The 5,606-nt window shown below is 41.7% G+C and overlaps 1 pseudogene; it reads left to right on the top strand.

The window, feature by feature from the left end:
* The first annotated feature begins 1,843 nt into the window (after positions 1-1,843).
* LOC122422016 lies at positions 1,844-5,276 on the top strand (annotated as a pseudogene).
* Positions 5,277-5,606: the final 330 nt, after the last annotated feature.

The raw sequence follows: 5,606 nt of genomic DNA, 5'->3' as shown, positions 1-5,606 counted from the left end.
AGAAAAAAAACTGACAACGAAATTACCAACATAAATTCACATGAGACGAGTAATGAGTCTTGCTGATCACAACATTCTCTCATTATTTGTTCACATACACCCTTGTGTGTCATCTCAGAACACACGTGCAGAGATGGAGAAAACAGAGTCTGCTTCTGCGTTCGCTTCTTTCTTTCCAACACAGATGTTTGGCAGCACTCATGAGATGGCTTTGTGCTAATGCTGAGCCACGTTTATGCTTGTGTTTATCTTCAAATGTATCTAACTGGTTTGAAGCCATAAATTTTTTTAGCTATAATTACAATTATGCCCTGGGTGACATTGTGGATGGCTTATTGTGTTTCTAAAAAGGTAGGAAAGTCTGCTTCTGGGAATTAGTGAGTGAATGTAATGATTCTAGAAGCAACAATATGTATCATAATGAACCCAAATCAATATTTTTATGGTGAAAGTTGATGCATTTGTTGCTGCTTTCTTTTCTAAGTTAAAAAAAACCACAGAGTTGGAGTAAACAGCTAACATTTTCACAAAAAGCTGGAAATTTTAAATACATAGGTTATTTCCAAAGGTAATGAAAATATAGAATATGAAAAACAATACAATGAATTCTTCACTTATAGAAAACAGGTTCAATTGTCCAGATACTCAAGCATCTAAAACACAACTTCAATCTATAATTTAACTCCCTACTTACCTTTTTTCTTTTAATTAGATAAATTTTAAGTGTACAGCATTATAATTTGACAACTGTGTATGCTACAAAATGATCACTGCTATAAGTCTGGTTATCACTCATCACCATACAGTTGATCTCCTTCATGCCTTTTACCTACCCCCAACCCACTTTCTCTCTGATAAACACTACTCCATTTCCTGTATCTATGAATTTGCTTTGTTTTATTATATTCTACATATGAGTGAAATGATATGACATTTTTCTCAGTATGACTTATTTCAGTTAACATAATACCTTCAGTGTTCATTCATGTTGTTACAAATAACAGGACTTCATTCTTTTTTATAGCTGAGTAGTATTCCTATATATAGATAGATAGATAGATACACATATATGTATGTGTGTGTATTTTCCTTACCCATTCTTCCATCAAAGGACCTTTAGGTTGTTTGCATATCTTGACTATTGTATGCAATGTTGCAATGAACATAACAGTTCATATATCTTTCAAATTAGTGTTTTCATGCTTGTCACATAAATATCCAGAAGTGAAATAGTTGGACCATATCTTAGTTCTATCTTTAATTTTTTGAGGATTGTTTATACTGTTTTTTATAATGGTTGTGAAAAACTTGAGGAAAGTTTTGGACTTTACATTTCTGTTTTTGTCCTACAGGAAAAGGGAGGGATTGTATTGTAATAAGGGCTGCACTAGGCCATTAGCAGGAGATCCTAAGCATAGTGGTTACAGAACTTCCTCCAAGCAGTCAGCCAGGCAATGGTGCTGGCTGCAGAGAGTGAGATGAAAGGTGGATTGCAGTCTTCTCACCTAGGCCCTCCAGGCCCTCCAGCCTTGGGCCTACGGGTGAGCTGGAGAAGGCCAGGGCAGGGACAGGCTGAGGGCTGTGTCCTGCAGGGCTCCAGAACCCACTCCATGGCAACCAATCAGCCTGGTCCAGGCCTTGAAGCAGCAGAAAACCTCTCCCCCATCTCTGCCTCCACAACCTAATAGCCACAGCAGTCTCCATGAGCTGTGGTCCACAGGATCGGGCCTGTTTGGGGCCTCAGGAGCCTGAGGACTGGTGGGAACTGGATGCCTTGCTCCTTCCGTGATGACAGCTGGGCAGGGTCTGGGGACCCAGCCACGGGGGCATCACCAGCGGAGATATGCCTCTTCAGCTCTGCCTGTGCACCGGTGGGAGGACCCGGACTGTGTGCTCCATGAGACTCCCGGGCAGTGTTAACGGGCTGGAGTAGGGACTGCCTTCTCTTAGCCAGGGCCTGACCTCAGAGGATGAAAGTTAAGACTTAGGACCTTGCCATTTCTTGTCAGGATGGAGAATAACATTTGTTTTGGAGGAGGTTTACAGGAATAGCATGACCTGACTGTGAGCTCACTTCAAGCACAAAGGATCTGACCCCAAGAAGTTTGCAACAACTAACCACGTTCCTCCCTCACCTTTCCTATAAAAGGATTTAAAAAAATAAATAAATAAATAAAATTAAAAAAAAAAAAAAAAGGATTTTGCTGAAAGTTTTCAGAGAGTTCAGGGTTTTTAAGCCATGAGCCACCTACCTCCTTGCAAACCTTTTTCTGCTCCAGACGCTGATGTTTGGCCTCACTGTGCCTTGGGCACAAGAACTTGAGCTCAGTAACAATCTCATTGTGGGTTTGTTTTGCATTTCCCTAATAACTGGTGATGCTGAACATCTTTTCATGCCTATTGACTATCTACTTGTCTTTTTTTTGAAAAATGTCTATTCAGATCTTCTGTCAATTTTAAAACCAAACTTCCTACTTCAAGTTTCTGAATGCCTTATATATTTCAAATGTCTCTCAAGGAGAAATGAAAACAAAAATAAACTGGAGATAAAAATAGTAAAATATAGGTATGCAAAAACATTGGAGGTAAACTGGGCTTAAGTAGGTACATTTTCAGAATGGCTGAAATTTTTGCCTTTAATACTAAATGACACTAATGTGTCACATTATAAATGACATGATAATATGTCACATCATTATGTGCCATGCACCGACCAGGTGCTTAAGAATTTTCTATTTCCTTATTTTGTGGAATAAAGAACTAAGCATCAAAAATGTCAAGTAAGGTGTCCAAATACCCAAAGCTATTAATAAATGAAATTGCAAAATTAAAAAAAAAAAAGATTCATTCCAGCATTTTAAAATAGAAATCTGCCTTAATTATAAGCAAACTGCTCTGTGTGTGAAGTCGCTTTGGTGGTGTCTGACTCTTTGCAATTCTATGGACTATAACCCACCAGGCTCTTCTGTCCAAGGGATTCTCCAGGCAAGAATACTGGAGTGGGTTGCCATGTCCTCTTCCAGGAGATCTTCCTGACCCAGGAATCAAATCCACATCTCTTTACATATCCGGCATTGGCAGGCAGGTTCTTTATGACTAGTGCCACTGGGGAAGCATAAGAAACTGCCCTACCCTTGTGTCACAGCAGTGTAAAACCTCAGGGTCCAGCATTGTACCTGGTATATTACATGCACACAGCATTCACATTGTTGAAGAATTAAAATAAAGAAAATGAAAAAATAATAGATCAAACATGGAGGCAGCATTTATGTCTTTGTTGGTAGCATAGAATCATCATTAAAATCCTTAAAATCAGAATCTCTATTAAGCTTTTCCCTCCATTATTCTATATCTAACTGATATTATTTTGGAAAATCTTAACCAAACTTCATAGAAATATATCCAAATGAAAATGAAAAGCAAGAGTATTTTTAGATAAATGCATGTCATTCACCATGAAGTTTTGTGCCATTATTTAGACAACCTGCTGCTGCTGCCTTTTTTTCCAAATTTAACTTCCTGACTTTGAATTATATTAGAGGAACTGAATCCTGGACCTCTGAGTTTTTTCCTCTGGTTTTCTAGATTTTATATTTTCCAATTTATATATTAATATCACTAGCTATTCTGTATGTATCTTTTTAAAAGTGAAGTCATCCAAGGAAGAAAAGGTGTAGTATTTGTAGTTGAATGTGAAGAAATTTCATTGTTTATTTTTTTCATACGAAATAGCATTGTGTTTAGTTGTAGAAGTGGACCTGTGTGTTTCTCTATTTCTCTCTCTCCACTGTTTTTTTCATGAAGTCATGTTTAAAGTCTAAAATTGGAGACACAACAATTTCCGAACAGAAAAAAAAAAGGCCTCCTCCAGGACATTAGGAGTCACAGTTCACTTGTTCACGCCTTTCTCTGTCCGGGTAAAACTTTCTGTACTCACCCTATTCAGGAGGTCGTGGCCATCTGATTCACGTGTAAGCATGCACTAAGATGTAGATTAATGACGTCATTTATAATTTAAATTATTTCATGAATGCCTTAACCTTTGCCTTTTAGTTCGTGGATATCTTCATCCGAAGACGTGGCTAATGTGACATCTCCGAAAAGACTGGAGTCACAGGGGGAAAGTCCGAAAATAGAACAACAGGTCAGGTAAGAGGTTAAGTTAGATGAACTTGGCAGAAACGCTTAGGCCAAGGTGGTGGGTGTAGCCGCGCAGAGCCCGGCCGCCCAGGCATCCAAAGTACTGCGCAGTCCTGCCGGCCCGCAGCCGGGCCCTGCGGGTCTTGGTGGCGGGCCAGCACGGCGCAGCCCGGAGGAGGTGTTCGCTGGGCGCGCTGGGTGCGGAGCTGGGAGGGCGCCCGGGGCGCAGCTGAGCCCGGAGGAGAAGGCGCTGCGGGGAAACGGAAAGAGTACCAGCTCAGACCGCCAGAGACCAAAAGAAAGCTCGAATGAGTGAGCTGAAACAACAAGTGGCAGATTTGGGAGAAGAAAACCAGAAACTGCTAGAAAAATTAGCTTTCACAAGAGAAAACTCCTGGCCTCGTTTGTGGTTGAGAACCAGAAGTTAAGACAGCTCCTGGGGATGGATGACTAAAGAGGAAGCAGAGACCGGGGGGATGGAGCCGGGCCGGTGGCCTCCTCTGCTGAGTCCACAGCAGCTGCAGAACCAGTCGTCACCCCTCCAGAACATTCCCCATGGATTCTCACGGTGTTGACTCTTCAGACTCTGAGTCTGACATCCTGTTTGACACTTTCTTCAACTTGGACCCGGTCATGTTCCTCAGATGTCCTTCCCCAGAGTCCGCCAGACTGGAGTAGCTCCCAGAAGCGGACTCAGAAGGACCCAATTCCTTACCGACCTCCCCTTGTCCATCCCCGAGGATGTCATCAGCCAAGCTGGAAGCCATTAATGAACTGACTCGCTTTGACCACATATGTACAGAGGACCTAGTCTTAGAGATACCCTCTGAGATAGAGAGCCAAATCAGTGTGGTAGTGAAGATTGAGGAAGCACCTTTCACCTCAGAAAAAGATCCCCCTGAATTCACCGTCTCAGTGAAGGAAGAACTTGTAGAAGATGACTTCATTCCGGAGCTGGATATCTCAGATCCGCTTTCAATCAGCCACTGCCTGAAGCCGTCTTCCTGCCTGCCGATGCTTGTGGTGACTGTAGCTATGAGGGTTCTCCTTCTCCCTTGAGTGACAGGTCCTCTCTGACCATTCTTGGGAGGACCCTTTTGCCAGTGAAACTTTTTCCCTGGCTGATGAGTGTCTAAAGAGTGATCCAATATTGATGGTCTTTTCTTGACTATTACACAGCCTGGAGGACAGCACGGAGCCCTGTGCTTCATCCAAAAAGCCAAAGCAGAGGGTGTATGGTCCTAGATAATTCCTCAAAAGTATTGGTTCAAAACTCATAGGTCACCCCAAGTATTGTCTTTTAATATTCAGAGGTCCAGGGTATGCAGATACATTACTATAATCAGAATTAAGCTTCTGGGGGTGTGTACCTTTATCTTAAGGGCAGTAATTTTCCCTGAAGTATTTATACAAGGGCCACTGGGACAGTGTCTTATACATGGAATTAGTGAATGGCCCTTTATCAT

This window comes from Cervus canadensis, chromosome 19, assembly GCF_019320065.1.
Source record: "Cervus canadensis isolate Bull #8, Minnesota chromosome 19, ASM1932006v1, whole genome shotgun sequence".
In the NCBI taxonomy this organism is placed as follows: domain Eukaryota; kingdom Metazoa; phylum Chordata; class Mammalia; order Artiodactyla; family Cervidae; genus Cervus; species Cervus canadensis.
This window is presented reverse-complemented; position numbering and strand designations above follow the sequence as displayed.